The sequence below is a fragment of the Uloborus diversus genome, chromosome 2 (genome assembly GCF_026930045.1).
Source record: "Uloborus diversus isolate 005 chromosome 2, Udiv.v.3.1, whole genome shotgun sequence".
Classification (NCBI taxonomy): domain Eukaryota; kingdom Metazoa; phylum Arthropoda; class Arachnida; order Araneae; family Uloboridae; genus Uloborus; species Uloborus diversus.
In genome coordinates, this window is record NC_072732.1 from 8,478,377 (window position 1) to 8,497,760 (window position 19,384).

The window sequence follows — 19,384 nt, forward strand, 5'->3', positions numbered from 1 at the left end:
GCTATTCCACTTATAGACACGAAACTTGATATACAAGCTCTCTGAAAGGTCTGATGTTACAATTTGAAACTCGGTTTTTTAAATTTGAATAAGAAAATGAAATATTTAATATATTATTCACGGTTTACACTTTTGCATGTTTACTACCGTAAAAACGATCCTAGTAAACGTAGGAAAAAAACCAATGCATCACTAGATGGGAAAAATAATTTTCTTCAAGAATATGGTTTGTTTGAAGTTCTATCGTAATTAACTGAATTTCTAGGAATTTACAAAGGGAGGTCACTTTTTCGACTTTTTTCAATTATTCAATCAATGTAAACCAAAATTCCTGCATCCAATATTCTAATAATGTTATGGCTCTGAAACTTTTTAAGCAAATAATATAAACACCTTACCTTCATTTGCAGCCAAAACGGTGAAGTTATGTTGTTTCGCTGATTTATAATGAATTTTTTTTCAATGAGTTGAAATGAAAATTTTCAATAATTTTCACGCGATCCGAAAGCGATGCAGCAGTTGGCTCCTTGCCAATAATGCTTAGACAAGTGAAAAGTAAACATATGTTTGATGCGAATGGCTATTTTCCCCGTTTTTTCCTTCGAAGATATGTAATTAAGTGCACTGTTCGAGAAAAAAAAAGTGATTAAAAAATCCTAGTATTCTGTACAAAACGCTAATTTGAAAAAAAAAAAAAAAAAAAAAAAAAAATTTTTCGTTTGGTTTCAATCAATAAAACCCTGAGTTAATCATGCACAAAAAGAATAGAAGACAAGGGTTTCGGGGTTACAAAGAAACTTTTTTCTATTGTAAAAAAATAAATAAATGAACTAGGAAGTTATAACTGTAAAAATACTCGAAAATAGATATTCAAAAGCTCTTTGTTTTTGAATTGTATATATTGTACATATACCCGTACCTTGGTCATTCCATAGTTTTACATAGCGTGATGTGTCCCGCTAAAAATTATACGAACAAAAACTTGGAACTAAAATTTAATATATCTTCAATTTCACAATGAGTAGGTAAAATGTCTTAAATGAGGATAGCTCGCTAGCGTTAGGAGACAATTACAATTGTCTCCTAACGCTAGTGAGTGTAGGGGGGGGGGTCTTTTCCCCCTTTTCCCCCTTATTCTACGCATAAGGGGGAAAGGACCCTACCTCCCCCGGCACATTATTTGCAAAAATGATCTGAAAAAATGTAAATATTTATTTATTTTATCTAAAATTTATCTCAATTTTAAGGAAGAGCAAATTTTCTTAGCGAGATCACAAAATAATTTAATTTATTAACTCATTAACGTACATGAGAAAATTAACATAATTGAACGCAAACACATATTTTAGGGGTGCAATGAATTCCTTTTGCGATGCATAAAAGTAAGCGTTTTTCAAAATTAATTGGAATATTCTCATTCCATAACTTACACTTTTATACATTGACGAAGCTGTTTCTCGTAACCCTGAAACTCGTGTCTGAAATTTTATTGTTGTTTGCGCGCTTAAATATGTTGATCTTTTCATTCAGTAGTACTTATGATAACTTTTTACAAATTAATTAAATACTTCGTACGAAAAATTCAGTTAAAATCATGATTTGTCACAAAACGATCAGATTATGCACTTTTTTTTTAAAAAAAATCATTTAAAAAAAGGGCAGTTGTAGGCGGAAGATTTTTTTTGCTGAAATTAGCACTAGAGACTTTGCCAAATATGATACAACTTTCAAAACAGCCCGATCAAGCCCGACACCCATTTAAAAAGCTTTCTCTAGTTATAAATTAAGGCGAAAAGCCTTTAAAAATCTCCCGTACCAAGGTTTCTTTATTTTTTTTTTTGCAAAAAGAAAATAAAAATATTTACTTTGATTTATAATTAGCACAAAGCCCTGACATATCTTTATCCCGTAAAATTGATTTGGTTTAATTCCATTCATTTATAAAGCCACAAAAAAATCTACCTTGAAACGTAATAATTAAGCTCAAACGTAACAAAAAAACGAAAATTCTTATAGAAATCTCATCTTTTACCGAGGCTATGAGCAATTGTAAGTGACTCAAATTTCCAAAACAGGTGCCGATCGATGCACCAGTTAGTCAACTATCATAGAATAAATTTTCATAAAAATCGGGTAAATTTTAAATTTTGGACTTTTGGCCAGGATTTTCAGTCAAATACTCCACTGTGCGACGTACAAGAAAAAAAAGGAGAAAAACAGCGGATAACCAGTAAATCTATTAATCCGATCGTGGATAATCAGGGAGAATGTATAAGCATTTGTTCAGAAAAATGAACTATCAAATAAAACAGAAATAATTCTCGTGTTTTGCAATACAATTGAAAATAAGTTTAAAAGACCTAATTCATACTTACAAGCAAGTACTAAACTGATCTTTACCGACGTTCCTTCAGAGACGGCAGTTTCACTCTGCTTAGAGACCACCAGTATTTTTTAATAAGAGTGGAACTGCCGTCTCTCGATGCTGTGCTTTGCTATTTCATATCTGCTTGTAGTTATGCTTGCTCACAGGTTATACTTATTTGCTTTTGACTAACATAAGTTTAAAAATTATTTTTATCCACCAGATAATTAAAGAACAATGGATTATTATAACTATGACGAATTATCCTTCCTGCCACCGGAAGAAATTCACAAATTCTTCGAACCTGTGTCTTTGGACGGCAAATTGCGTTTGAAGTAAGTTGCTTCAACTCAATCGTTTCTAAATAAGAAAAATGTCAATATTAATGTGAACTTCCAAGCTCATTAACGATAACGGCTCCGAGAAGTTGAGCTCCGACTCTGACATTTTTTACCTCTGTTTCGGAAAATAGGGAGGGGTCATTGACTTAGTTGTGAGTTGAGAAACTTTCTTAGTAGTTCTTCAAAAATATTCCAATCAAAATACCATCTTAGATGTTTATTTTATGCTTGGATAAACTCAATAATTACGTATGGTATTTGTGCATGGAGAGGTGATTTTGAAACAAATCTTACCAATTTAAATAGAACTTATGCAAAAACTTTGAAAATAATTTATGGATCTAAAAAAGAACTTAATAAAAACGATACTATTTTACAAAAGTCAGAGAAAATCTATAATATCAGAGAAATATATGCACAGAGAATATTGTATGTTTTGCATAACAACAATAACTGGTTTGAAATTAATGAAAAACAATATAATACTCGAATTTCAGGTAAACAATATAAAGTTATAAAACCAAATAAAACGATTATTAAAAAGCAATTATTTTACTTGGCACCGCGGCTGTTTAATGAACTAACGGAAGATGTTAGGAATGAGAAGAACTTCAAAAAATATAAACAATGGGTCAATGAATATATACAAAATAATGACATTCTATCAACAATTAACTTTTAGCTGATAAAATATACTGACTTGCCAACCGGAGGGGGGAGGGGATTTTGTATTGTATTTTTTATACTATTGAATGTTTCAATGCGAGTTATTGAGTTTTTTTTTTCTGGAGTCAAACAGTCCAATAATTGTTCTGTGTAAAATTTTTACTACTTGTGTAAAATTAATTTGTAAATATTACGGTTAATACATATTTGTGTTTGTACTCCATACTAAACCAATTAAAAAACACTGCGGACAGTGCCTTTGGCGCTCTTTAGTGTTGAATCTACTACTAACTCATGTTGAACTATAGTCAAGATTTTCTTAATTCTTTCTTAAAATCCGAACGTCTATTTTTAACTAAACTCCCCTAAAACAGGTAAACTTAGTCAAGATCACAGCTCAACTAACCAGAGCTGCACTATGTAATTTACATTTCTTACACTACACAACATGCTCTCTTTATTGAACGGCGGCGGAGTAACAGATTTTCGTCTCCAGCCAGACCTTACTAAAGATGAAAGTAACAACAATATTAAAAAAAATATATTAATTTGAATTTTGACATCTTGAATTCAAATTATGTTTTTCGCAATCACGAGTGTGTGTATTTAGGCGTGTGTGTTTGTGTGTGAGGGTATGTGTTTGTGTGTAGGGGTATGTGTATGTGTGTGTAGGCATGTGTGTTTGTGTCTGTGTGCTGGCATAAGTGTGTGGGTAGTTGTGTGTATGAATGTGTGTGTGTGGGGGGGGTATGTGTATGTGTGTAGGCATATGTGTTTGTGTGTGTGTGTGCAGGCATGAATGTGTGGGTAGTTGTGTGTATGTGTGTGTATGTTTTTGTGTGTGTATGTGTGGGTGTCTGTATGTATGCGTGTGTGTATGTGTGTGTATGTGTTTGTGCATGTGTTTGTGTGTTGGTGTGTGTGTGTTTATGTGTGTGTGTGTAGGACATGGATGCAACCTGGAGACGGCTTTCGCTATAGGAGTAGCATCGTGAGGAGCCCGTCGACGGTGATGGTGCGGAGGGGGGCAGTGGGAAAAATCAAAAGACGCCAAAAACAGTCAAGTCAGAACAATAAGCAATCGTGATTGCCCAATAAGCGTGGTTTAAAACAGGGCTGCGGAGTCAAAGTCTGCTAATTTTGGGTTAAAGGGTTCGGAGTGGGTTATCGGGAGATTTTAAAATTTCGAGAGTCGAAGTTGGATTTTGGCATTTTCCCTCCAAGTTTGCTTTTCTGATATGACTGCGGAGTCAGAGCCGAAGTTGCGGAGTCGGAGCCAGAATAATTTTGAGTTGAGGGATACTGAGTAGTAGGCGCGAAAATTCGAAGAATCGGAGTCGTTCATTTTCCTTCAAACACAACCGTCTTACGTGAAATACACCACCAGATCAGTCATTTCCAGCCGAGGACTGCAGTTTCGTGCTTATTAGCACGAAACTGCAGTCCTAATAAGCAGCTAATAAGCAGCTAATGAGTGCTAATAAGCACGAAACTGCAGTCCTCGGCTGGAAATGACTGAGCTGGCGGTGTATCTCATGTATTTCTGCTTTAGCCTTGGCTAATGGGCGGTAATTTACTGAATATACCTTGCCTCGCGTTCAATCTTCGAGTTGAACCGAACCATTGCTTCGGTCACTCGTCTGGTCTGCTAATTCTATATTAGCTACCAGTTTGTTTGGCACTCTTGGCTTCTTTAAGAGGTTTTCCATCTCCTCTCAGTCACTTTCCTATGCCGGGCTGATGAGTGCTAATAAGCACGAAACTGCAGTCCTCGGCTGGAAATGACTGAGCTGACGGTGTATTTCACGTATTTCTGCTTTAGCCCTGGCTAATTGACGGTAATTTACTGAATACAACCGTCTTAGTTTTTCAAATTATCTTAGCAGGGTCGTCACCCGAGGTATTAAGTTGCGGTGTCAACTCATCATCTCGGAAGGAACTCATCACCTCCTAGGAAGGAAAAAAAATCCTTTTAATGTTGTGTGCATACAAGAAGTTTATATTTTCAGAAACAACTCATTTTTATTCATGCGGTGAAACGAAAGTTTAAGTTAGTTAATGCTAGCATACTTAAAAACAAATATATATCGTGAACGAATCGCACGCCTAACTTTCGATTAAAAATTTGATCTTTTAATGGATTAAATATTTGATACATATTTGGGGAAATTTTCAAAAATGAAGCATTTATATTTTTCACTAGTGGTCCCCGCACGGCTTTCTCCGTAGTAGAAAATTAAAAGGTCATTTGGTTCGCCTGTATATTTACAAATAATGAATGGTGAATTTCTTGCCAATTTTCTTGCCCATGTTGCGGTTCTACGTTACGATAATTTGGTAATTTACTCGTCCACGTTATAATAATTTGCCGAGGAAAATGTTCTTAAAATTGGAATAGAAAAAGAACAAAATCGAATTTTCGAGAAATCGCTTCGAGGTGCACACCCCATGCTACAAACTAATTTTCTGTCAAATTTCATGAAAATCGGTCGAACGATCTGGTCGTTACGCGCGTCACAGAGATCCTGGCTGACAGAGATCCAGACAGAGAGACTTTCAGTTTAATATTAGTAAAGATAATCCATTTAATTGTCCATTTCGGCCCCGAGCGTGCAACACCTTTCACCTCGAAGTAGTGACACTATTGGATCCATAACTTTGCATCTTTTCATTTTTTCAAATCTATAATACTCGACCTCCTAAAGTCGAACTATATTATTGAAATGTATTTTTTTTTTTAAATACGAGACACATATTTGAGGTCGGTATAAGGTTTTTTTGAGAAATCACGATCGCTCATTGTTCTCACTTGACTGTTTTGATGTCCTTTGATTTTATTTTCCCACCGCCACCCTCTGCAGCATCACCGTCGGCCGGGTCCTCACGATGCTGCTCCTATAGCGAAAGCCTTCTCCGGGTTGCATCCATGTCCTACACACACGCGCATACATACACAACTACACACACACACACACACGCACACATACAAACACATACACACACATACAGACACCTACACACACACAAAAACATGCACACATACATACACACAACTACTCACACATTCATGCATACATACAGACACCTACACATACACACACAAAAACATACACACACACGCGAAAACATACACACACACATACACACAACTACCTACACATTCATGCCTGCACACAGACACAAACACATATGCCTACACACACATACCTCCCCACACACACATTCATACACACAACTACCCACACACTCCTGTCAGCACACAGACACAAACACGCATGCCTACACACACATACACATACCCTCTACACACAAACACACACGCCTACATACACACACTCGTGATTGCGAAAAACATAATTTTAATTCAAGATGTCAAAATTCAAATTAATTTTTCTTTATTTTTTTTCTTTTTACTGCGTTTGCTTAAACGTCTTGAAGTGTTCCCTCACATTTTTTTTTCTTTGCAGATTAAAAGGATTTGATTCCGATAACGAGGATGATTCTGGCGTAAACAAGTAAGTATTCTGCATTGGAATTACTTTGAAAGATTTTCATATCGTCTGCTCTTATCAGCCTACGGGGTTGAAAAAGGGTTAGGTACTCGGGTCTTGCTCCTAAGGCCACGGGTTCAAACTCTGATCGAGATGCAGACAACCGTCAAGTTCCATGCAGCCTGATTATATCGTAGATGTACAGTCGAGCCTCCATATATCGAACTTCAACATATCAAAATTTTCTATGTATCGAAATCACAGCAAATTTCAATATTCATTACATAGAAAAATTGTTTCTATATACCGAAAAAAATCTCTATAAATCGAAATTTTTTTCGAGACATTCGTAGATTTTTTTTTTCCATTTCAGACTTTGTCTCATGAAAAATGAAGGTTGGGGGAGAAAATTATGTTCACTAAAGGTTGCTAAGAAACTCATAAGAAATCTGGGTTTGAGGGGTGTATAGATATATCGTTGTTCCGTTCTAGAGTTCTTAAATTCCCTCAAGTTTATTTCAAATCTTAAGTAAAATCAGTTTCAAGTTATCCTTTTTGTCTGTTGATTATCATTCCTAGTCTTTTTGGCTTCAGTAAAAATCATTCAAGTTAAGTAGATTAATTTTTTACTTTTCTCTCGATTACATTGTCAAAACGTAAATCCCCTTATGTTGCGAATCAAGTTGAACTGTCGAAGAATGAAAATGCATGAAGGCACGAAAATGTAATTTCTGTTAATTTTTCAGTTATTAACTTTCGTTTAATTCGATACTCGTATAAATTAGAAATTGTGTTTCATACACGGAAATTAGCTTTAATTTTAATGTTTTAGGAGATTTTTATGATAAAATAAAATCGTTTCTATATATCGAAATTTCTATATATCGAATTTTTTCTCGGCAATTTGCTACTTCGATATATGGAGGTCCGACTGTATCTCCTAGATGCCCAAGGAGAAACCGGTTCTATGGACAAACGAGACTACCTAGAGTCCCTATAAGCGAAGCTTCTATACAGGGTCTCTGAGACTTAATAAACGGATGAGCGTCTGAAAAGATTATTAAAGCGAGAAAATCCTGCCTCAAATTTGAAAGAGAAATTGCGTGCAGTAAAGTTTTCGAAACAAACAACCGCAAATTTCAATCGTGGAACTTAAGGCGTCCTTTCTTTTGCATGACGCAAGCCCCTTTTGTCCGATTGCTTTCGAGATTTCACCAACTTTCAATGGTGGCCAGTGGCTGCCGCCACGGAGTTATGTTGTGTATCTATTGGGTCTTTTCATAAAAGCGGGTAAATGTTGAAGTGGAATAAAAGGAACTGCGTTTGAAGAATTAACGAACTTCTTTTTTAACCGACTTCAAAAAAGAGGCGGTTATCAGTTCATACCGTATGTATGTTTTTTTTTTCTTGTTTGTCCACTCACAGCGTCTCACCTAGTGAACCGATTTTGATGATTCTTTTTTTAATGGATAGGGGATGGCTCAACTTAGGTCCCATTACTTTGTTTGACCATATTTGTTCCTTAGACAAAAAGTTATGGGCAAAAAACAGTAAATTTCATGCAATTTCCCTATTAAATGATTAAATATGAAACTCATTATTATACAAATTTGTCGCCATATAACAGTAACATTAATAGAAATTGTAATGATATTTTTGAATAAAGGCTTCTCTGAAGCAAACATCAAGTTTCTTCAGTGTCATTGCTTCATAGTGGGGGTAAACCTAACCTGGAAGCGAGGAAATGCAGTTATCAGGATCTGCTTAGCCTTCACAATACTACCGGGTTAGGTTTACCTCAACTATACAAAATTGCATCACAAGCAACTTGTATGCTGTGAAATGCAAACTAGTTAGGTAAAATGGAATATTTAAATGGTTATAATTAAATTAACACACAAATTATGAATTCCAGAGAGGAACAAAGATAAATTTTTAGTGCCAATCGCTTAAAGTTTAAGGCGTGCTTATAGTTTTCTTCCTTTTTTTTCAGTATAGAGCATTTTTATGAAAAAAATATGGTGAAGTTTCGTGATGGTAATTTCTTACTTTTACTGAAATACCTACATTTACACTAAAAAGAATGAAATAAAAAAATTTTGAAAAAAAAAAAAAAAATAGAACAACTTCAAAATTGCTCTAAAAAGTGAAAAATAATTTTTTTCTTCAAACACCATCGATAATACTTTTAAGCATAATTTTTGAAGTTGGCGCAAAAACGATAGATAAGATCATTCACAGCCATAACTCAACTAGAACTAAAAATTTAACCAGGTCTAGTTTCTTCACTATCTCATACATTATGCATTGATGACAGCATATTTGAGCAACGTTATAAATGTTTCGTTCCGAACTTTGGATGATTTTCTGAAAAAAATATGAACGGGGCATAGTTACACTGGATTTTACTTTTTGTTTTTGCGCCAACTTCAAAAATCATGCTTAAAAGTATTATCGTTGGTGTTTAAAGAAAAAAATTATTTTTCACTTTTTAGAGCAATTTTAAAGTTGGTTCTATTTTTTTTTCAAAAATTTTTTTTAACTAAGAGGTCCATGTTTATGAGGAGGTCCATACAAAGAGGCTTCTTTGCATGGCATATAACATTCTGTAATTATCTACCGTAGGTTCTCATGGTGGCACGGATCTAAATGGTCCAATTTTCAATGACTTCAATGCATAGAGAACCAGAGTAAACATAGAATATTCTACCAGATATAGTGGATGTGACCAATTGTAACCAAATGAAAATACTTAAGACATTTCCTGCGTTTTCATTTGCAAGATTTATATGTTTCTATATTGAATTGCTCTAATATTTCACTAAGTTTGAATAATTGTTTTAATATTCTTCTCAAATCTTCTGATTAATACATTTTACGTTTCATATTACTTACTATGTTACGTATGATAAATATTAAGTAAAATGCTAAATCAGTTTTCCTAATACTTTTGATTATTTTTCTAGCCAATCTTCCTCACAAATTAGAGATGTTGACGAACCTTGCTGTTCGAAATATTTGGATCCTGTCTACGAACCAAACAAACATGGCAAACCATTTAACATGAAGTAAGAATAGGAACATATTTTACTTTTTAATTTCATGAACGGCGAGAAATTCATCTTTTAATTACACTCGATGTATAAAAAATTCATCAGTTAGCGATTACTCGAATTTCAAATGATTCATGTTCACAGTAACAATTTTACACGCCTGCATAAAGAAATTTAAAAGGAGATGAGCTGAAAATAATATGATTAATAATTTAACCGAAACTATCACCAAGAAATTTAAAATATAGAAGTTATTTCAATCGTAAAAGAACGTTTAAGAGAACAATATTTCGGGGTGAATTCCGAAATGTATTTTAACACACATAAATATTGCAGTTGAAAATAGTAGTTGTATGCGTTTTAAAGTAATATTTAGAATATAATGCCTCGGGTGAAAGCCGTCTCCAGGTTGCATCCATATCCTACACACACGCGCATACATACACAACTACACACACACACGCACACGCGAGCACACGCAAATGCATACACCTACACACACACGCACATGCGAGCACACACAAATACATACACCTACACACACATACACGCACAAACACATACAGAAACTCAATTACATACATACACACACGCATACATACAGATACCTACACATACACACACACTTACCCCCACACTCATGCCTACACACAACTACTCACACACTTACCCACACACTCATGCCTACACACAACTACCCACACACTCATGCCTACACACAACTACCCACACATTTATGCCTGCACACAGACACAAACACATATGCCTACACACACATACACATTCCCCACCACACACAAACACTCATACACACAACTACCCACACACTCATGCCTGCACACAGACACAAACACACATGCCTACACATATATACATACCCCCTGCACACACACATAAACACACACGCCTACAGACACACACACATTCGTGATTGCGAAAAACATAATTTGAATTCAAGAGGTCAAAGTTCAAATTATTTTTTTTTTTGGAAACCGCATCTGGGCAGCTGCCAGAATCACGATTGCACCAAATATTCTGTCTTTTCCCATAAGGTCACAGCTTAAGTGCAATGTTTTCAGCTTCCTGTATTTTCGTTCACTAATGATGCATGGATTTTTATTTCAGAAATGGTATATTGACATTGACTTTGAAAAAAACCCATAAAAAATATGGGATGTCTGTCAAACCCACTTATGGCACCGACAAAAGGTAAGTAAAAAAGCATCAAATATCGAAAGTAAAGTAAGCAAATAAATTGTTACTTACAAAATAAAAAGCTACTTTGCAAAAAGTAATATTTTCTCCAGGGTCTTTTATTATTGTCTTTGATTGCAAAGAGATCAACATCAATGATTAGATTGTTAGTTTATCGAGAGAAAAGAAAAAATGTTAAAAAAAAGAGCCAATCGTTACTAATTTTAAGGGGAAAGATCAATTTCATGCAATTCAGAATATAAGAAGATCTCAAGAGTCTGAAAAATTTCCTTGCAGGTCAGATTACATGTCTAAATTAAAGCTAATGCAGCCTTCATAATATCGCTTACATATTATCTAGTCAGTTAATACTGGATGTAAGGAAAGGAGTTCATTACAAAAACATTATACAGTGAAGCACCGTTTATACGTTTTTGAAGGAACTTTTTTAAAAAAGCGTACAAATGAAAAAACGTATAATAGGTATAGGTTAATGTGTATTAGACTTCGCAGGGACCAATTTAAAAAACTTATAATTGATAAAAAACGTATAAAAGAGAAACGTATAAACGGTGATTCACTGTATATACTTTCTATTTTGTACAAAGTGTCCTTGTTTTACATTGATTACACTATTTTTCAATCGATATGCTAAATAGCTGCAGCAAGTATTATTTCAATAGCGTCTAAGTGTCGTAAGATCATAAACGTGCAAGAGCTACTATGTTAGTAATTGATCATGTATAAACAATTGAATGTATTTGTAGTGCTAAGCTTCTTATGTAATTAAATATGCGTAAGCTGTTCAATAAGTAATAAGACTAATTTAACTGCGGCGAAACCACTCATCGGAATGTTAATTCCTGTGGCATGAGAAATGTCTGTTGTCTGTATTAACAAAACCTACCGATAGTTGGCGCGTACAGACTCATGCTCCTGAGTATCACGTGATTGAATTGAAGACTGTTGGCGGGCGCCTACAAGAAATAAGACTAATTTTACTGCCCCAAAACCACTCATCGGAACGTTAATTCCTGTGGCATGAGAAATGTCTGTTGTCTGTATTAACAAAACCTACTGATAGGTGGCGCGTACAGATTCATGTTCCTGAGTATCACGTGATTGAATTGAAGCCTGTTGGCGTTCGCCTACAAGAAGCTGCCAGTTGTCAAAATGGAAGCGTCGTTGAAACAAAGTGATGCGATTAAAGTTGATTTCCGTCTGCAAAAATCAACATCAAAGATCTTTGATATGTATGATATGCAAAGTTTTCAACAATGAAGCAATGTTTAGCGTCAGTGCTTTTTGATGGCATAAAGCTTTCAAGTAAGGCAAGCAGAATATGGAAGATATTGAACGTGAGGGACAACCTTCGACGTCCATCAGAGACAATGATTAACACTGCTGCTATTATTATGAAGGGGAATCTCAGAATTATTTTACATCAGTCAGTTCTGGCTGTTTCCTCAACTTGAGAAACCATCACGAGGCAAACATTTTGAAAGCAACAAAGAAAGTCTTATGGGGCCGTAGTAGCCCGATCGGTAAAGTGTCGGATTCGGATTCGGGGCCGGAGGGTCCTGGGTTCGAACCTCGATGGTCGAAGACCCACCGTCGTCATTAAAGGGAACTGGGCGACGTTAAATATGCTCGTGGTCTCAATGTCCTCCAAGTGAAACGATACCTCTGGGGGTGCTAGTACTAGGTAGCTTTTAGCTCCTGAACTAGCTCTAAATTCTCATTAACTGTTCGATCCGGTGATGGTGCTGCCATCTATCGGTATATAAAATAATGGAGGCAAGGCACTTAGTATGCAGTCCTCGACATAAATACAGTTGTAGTCAGTTGTGACTCTGAATAGGAATAGGAAGTCTTTTGGAGGCGGCTTTGAAATAGCTCTCACAAACTTAATGTTCACAAGTTTTTAAGACGTGGACAGAACGTTGTAATAGATGCATTCAGTCTTGCAGAAGTTATTCTTCAAAAAATCATGTAAATTAAGACGATGAAAGTTGATCTGTATTTTTTTATAAATTTAGTCTTATTACTTATTGAACAGCCCTCGTATTTAAGTAAATTGTGAACGGTAGGTTAGATAGCGTACATAGATCGCCTCAGATTACTTATACAGTCGAGTCCCGACTTACGCGAGGGATGCGTTCCAAGACACCTCGCGTAAGTCGGAATTTCGCGTTGTGGGAACAAGGTATGTTTAGTAATTTTTTTATAAACATATCCATTTGTTTCAGACGTTTGTAAACACCTTTCATATTGTTTCAAATCATTTATTAACTATATATTGCAGTATCTTTTACAAATAACCGACTTTTTCTGTATTTTAGAAAAGGTGTTATTATCTGACATAAAATTCTGTAATTTAGCCAAAAATCAAAGATTAATGGAGGAGAGAAACTTAAAATAAAGCAGTATGGTACTTACAGTATGTACACTACAGCATTATTATAGCACTTAACAGTATAGATATAGTAAATATATTTATAATTTAAAAAATGAAGAAGGTTTATGCAGCGCGATCAGAATGTTATCAGACTGTATTTCATCAACGTTCATATGCAAAATGAAAAAAAAAGTTAAGAATCGGAGCGGTTATTTGTATCAACTAAAGCAAAGCGTTGTTTAGGCTAATACAGTGGGTGAACTTCCACTTTCAGTGATGCTAAAGGGATGAAAGTCTATTCACAAAACCAATATTTAGTGTCAACAAAGCCCATTCTAACTCTCCGCCGCTCTTTTCCGAAAAATTTCATGTTGCAAGCGAGTAATTTGTGTCCGCATTAAAAATTTCATTACTCATGAAAAATTCGCGTTATAGCCATTTCGCGTAAGTCGGATCGCGTTGTAGCGGGATCCGACTTTACCTTAAATACGACGTGGTCACCGTGGAACGGGGGAAACCATTCTTAATAATTTCCGAGTAACGCAGCTAGTTCTAGAAGACTAGCTGTGTTACTAGGCATCGCCCAGTCTAACTTGAAAAGTGAAAGCTGTGTCTAGTAACTCATGTTCAACCATCAGGCTTCAATAAAAGAAAAAAAAATGGTTTAAAATCACCTGACGATGCCACGTGACATACCAACTGAGAAAATAACTGTGAAGTATGTAATGACAAAAAAACGCTTTTGTCGGTAAAGTCATCTTTAATGATAGAATGGTAGTCCTCCAATCGCTGAGCGAATCAACTGTCGTAGAGCCAATGAAACGAGCGGAATGAATGCTGCAATGCTCGTCCTCTGTCGCAATTAAAGAGGGAAAAATAACAATTTTTAGTTTTTTCAACTTAAAGAGGAGAGATAAAGAGATATCCTATTGATGAACGATCACAACCTTGGTAAACTCAAGCAAACATCTGAAGTGAGTTTGACAAAACTGCTGTCCGACCGCTAACAAGCAACAGATCAGTCTGCGTCAGGTTCTCGAGTTCCGACGTCGTCTATGTGCACAGACGATCTGGTCAACGTCATTAATAAAACGCACGTCACGACAAGGTAATCTTGAGCACATCAAGGACAATTTTTGTCCATTCCTGTCACTTGCAGAAAGAGTTCTGCCACTTCTGCGCAGGAATCGTTGTAAGTGAGTGTTTTCTGCTCTCATTAGCCTCTTCACTTGACAAGATCCAACGCCTTCTGTCGCAAGAAAACGTGCAATTTAACGTTGTGTAGTCACAGCCCGTTGGACGACACTGCTGGCCGTCCTCCAGTTCATACCTTAGAGGAGGAATTATAAATAGAGGGAGCAAGTCCAATCATTGGCTCAACAAAAGCTTGGGCAAAGGTCTCAAGTCACGTGACTCAACAAGGACGAATGATTGACACGTTTTGAGTGAAACTAGCGAAAGAAACCCGATTTCTTGCAATGCTTCGCTTTAAGGTCTATCACGTGACTTTGTTTCGCGTATGAAAATCTTCATTCCCTCCATTTTATGTTCTCGATGGTTCATAACCAATGAGGAGAGATAAAATGGAGGGAATGAAGACTTTCCTTCGTAAAGCAAAGATTTTAAGTCACGTGATAGACTTTAAAGCGAAGCATTGGAAGAAATCAGGTTTATTTCGCTAGTTTCCCTCAATACGTGTCAATCATTCGTCCTTGTTGAGTCACGTGACTTGAGATCTTTGCCCAAGCTTTTGTTGAGCCAATGATTGGACTTGCTCCCTCCATTTATAATTCCTGCTCTGAGGTTCATGCGTGTGGTTGTGTGCATTTACCCCGAGCGAGTGCGTTCTTCAATAGGATTTATCTTCCTTTCCCCACCTCTACTCACACTTGTGTACACTCACATTCGTATACAACAAATTTTGAAACTAATTTTGTTTTTAGGTTAATTAATTTTTATAGTCGCCATAAAAAAAATAAACGCGTGCTTACTCTTCTTAAGCGCTAACATTTTTCTTTTTCTTTTATTTCTCAGGCTCGAAGGGCTTAAAATTGAAATTCTATCGCTCATAAATACTTAAATGTCGGCGACACTATCACTGAAATAAATCACAAATCACTTAAGAACTTGAACTCAAATTATGCTCCAGAAATCATTGAACAAGCCGGCAAAGGCAATCAAATCACATTGTCCATCAATACTGATTACTTTAACTACTCCGACTACGACGCCAAACGTGTCCAAAAAAAATCATTTTGGCGAAAAATTTGGCAAGCCACCTGCAAGTAAGTTTTCCTCATTTCTTTTATTTTTCAACTAGTGGTACCCGCACGACTTTGCCCGTAATAGAAAAATTAAAAGGTCTTTTGGTTTGCGTGCATTTACAAATAATGTATGGTGAATTTTCTCGCCAATTGGCCTGTACCCATGTTACGGTTCCACGTCATGATAATTTCGTAATTTACTCGTCCATCGAATGATAATTTTGTTCTTAAAATTGGAATAGAAAAAGAACCACATCGAATTTTCGAAAAATCGCTTCGAGGTGCACACCCCCATGCTACAAGCTAACTTTGTGCCAAATTTCATGAAAATCGGCCGAACGGTCTAGGCGCTATGCGCGTCACAGACATCCAGACATCCTCCGGACAGAGAGACTTTCAGCTTTATTATTAGTAAAGATAAAGATTGGAATATTTGTGGCTGAGATTTTTCGTGTTAAAGTTTTCGCTCGTAGAAAATTTGAGAACGCTGTCAATGTTATGATTGTTTTGCTTTCTTAAACCCCAATTTAGAAATGTATCCGTTCGTTTGCCACTAGAAAAACAAATATTTTTAAGTTTTAATTCTTTTGTTACCAAGGGAGTCGTTTAAAAAGACAAACGGAATTGACGAACCTGAATTGTTAGCGATCCCTTCAAATAGCTCTAACTTCTATACTATACACATTTTCTTAACATTCAGGCTATTTACGTGAAATACACCGCCAGCTCAGTCATTTCCAGCCGAGGACTGCAGTTTCGTGCTTATTAGCACTCATCAGCCCGGCATAGGAAAGTGACTGAGCTGGAGATGGAAAACCTCTTATGGAAGCCAAGAGTGCCAAACAAACTTTTAGCTAATAGAGAATTAGCACTGACCAGACGAGTGACCGAAGCAATGGTTCGGTTCAACTCGAATATTGAAGGCAAGGCAGGTATATTCAGTAAGTTACCGCCCAACAGCCAGGGATAAGGCAGAAATACGTGAAATACACCGCCAGCTCAGTCATTTCCAGCCGAGGACTGCAGTTTCGTAAGAGGTTTTCCATCTCCAGCTCAGTCACTTTCCTATGCCGGGCTGTTGAGTGCTAATAAGCACGAAACTGCAGTCCTCGGCTGGAAATGACTGAGCTGGCGGTGTATTTCACGTATTTCTGCCTTAGCCCTGGCTGATGGGCTGTAACTTACTGAATTCAGGCTACTTGTTTTATCTTCTGCACATAATATTTCCAAGTTAATAATTTTCTAACGAAAAAGAGAGGATTAAATTAAACCACCGAATGAAACACGATATCCTAAGGTCTTATTTGATTGCTTGTAAACTTAGATAAAAACTGAACTCAATGGCTGTAGTAGTTTCCATTATACGTTTAAAGGGATCTTAATCCTCATCTTAAATTTAAAAATATCAAATCTCTTCCAAATCATGAATCTCCTACTCTTTACTCATTCAAAACCCAAGAATATTATTCACGCGTAGCCCTCAGTGCCAAAAATTTAATGCTAATGAATTACAACCACAAATGTCCCATTTACTGAAATATTTTTACTTTTTCGAAGAGCAAAATTTTGTGCTTACGATTGCACGTTACATTCAAGAATTCATAAGGCAGATATGGGAGAAAGTTTCACCATAGCCACAACATATACTAGATTTTTTTGAGCAATCACGATTGCTTATTGCTTTCATTTGACTGTTTTGGATGTCCTATCATTTTATTTTCCCACCGCCACCCTCTGCACCATCACCGTGGACAGGCGGGCTCCTCACGATGCTGCACCTATAGCGAAAGCCGTCTCCAGGTTGCATCCATGTCCAACACACATGCGCTTATATACACAACTACACACACACTCGCACACCTACACACACATACACAAATACATAAACACACAAACACATACACACACGCATACATACAGACACCTACACATACACACACACACACACAAAAACATACACACACGCATACCCACAACTACCCACACATTCATGCCTGCACACAGACACAAACACATGACTACCACACACATACCCCCCCCCCACACAAACACATTCATACACACAACTACCCGCACACTTATGCCAGCACACAGACACAAACACACATGCCTACACACACATACACATACCCCCTACACACAAACACATACGCCTACATACACACACTCGTGATTGCGGAAAACATAATTTGAATTCAAGATGTCAAAATTCAAATTAATTTTTTTTTGGCACATTGCTAAATTGATTTTAAGAGTTCAAAAGAAAAGAATTAAGTTCACAAATGTAAATAGAATGAAATAAATGAACCCATAAATCCATTATGTCCATTTGTAAACTTCGGCAGTTGGACAGTGCATCACATAAAATCAGAAATTTTGAATTTAAGTTGGAAACTATTTATAAACTCTTTATTGGACGTTTTATCCACATATTTCTTTTCGTATTTCGAGAACTCTTAGTAAATTTGACTTTCGCGTAATTTACAGACCCATAAATAAACTTTCTTTCTCCAAACTGAACGACCCAATCCAACAACTTGATCAGTGGGGCATATATCACATTCCTTGTCAATGTAATATCGGTTACGTGGGACAGACAAGACGTTCACTTAAATTTCGTTTGAAAGAACATGAAAACCATGTTAAAAAACAGGAACTGAACAAATCTTCAATTGCTAAACATTGTTGGGACACAGGGCACAATTTTCTCTTTTCGGAAGCCAAGATCATTTGCAGACCTGCAACATTAGGTGAATTAGATTTTCTAGAAACCTTTTACATTCATAAAAACTTAAATAATCTTTGCAATGAGTCTTTTGCTGTTCTGCATTTTTCTCCAATCTTATTCAATCTTACATGTTAGAATACGTCATATTTTGCCTCAGCACTCGCTGATAGCCGATTGGTCAATGTTTTTCCGGTTACGCAATTTAAACTTTCCCACGACTTTGATTCATCCATTTGTACTTTTCGCACTGAGGAAGGAGGCTATTGCCTCCGAAACATGTCTGCGTTTTTATGAAGTTTTTATCTTTTCTGTGCTTTTAAACGTTGTTTCATTTTTATCCAACTTTATTGGACTGTTCATTAATTTTTTCATAGTACCGCTTTAAATACAACTCGCCGGGGACTACAACACCTTTTTTCGTTTAAAGGCCGTGAAACAAGTACAACCGATTGCGTTCAGTCGTAACACTCAGTTTCAACACATTCAAAAATGGACCCAAAATCGTTGAAGCAAAAAATTCCGTACGCATATGCTGAGCAAACTAATTTATATATTGTCAAATGAAAATAATTTCTTAGTTTCAAACTCAAAATTCAATTAACATTTTGAAGAAATACATAACTAAAACTATCTTTTTTATCCCCGTTTAGTAGTGATAAAACGGTAACCTAATTTGTAGTAAGTTACCGCCCTAAAGCCAGGGCTAAGGCAGAAATACTCAAAATACACCGCCAGCTCAGTTATTCCATCCGAGGACTGCAGTTTCGTGCTTTTTAGCACTCATCAGCTCGGAATAGGAATCACATGAGCTGGAGGCGAAAAATCTCTTAAGGGAGCCAAGAGAGCCGAATATCTTTGCCATCAATCTTTGAGTTGAACCGCAC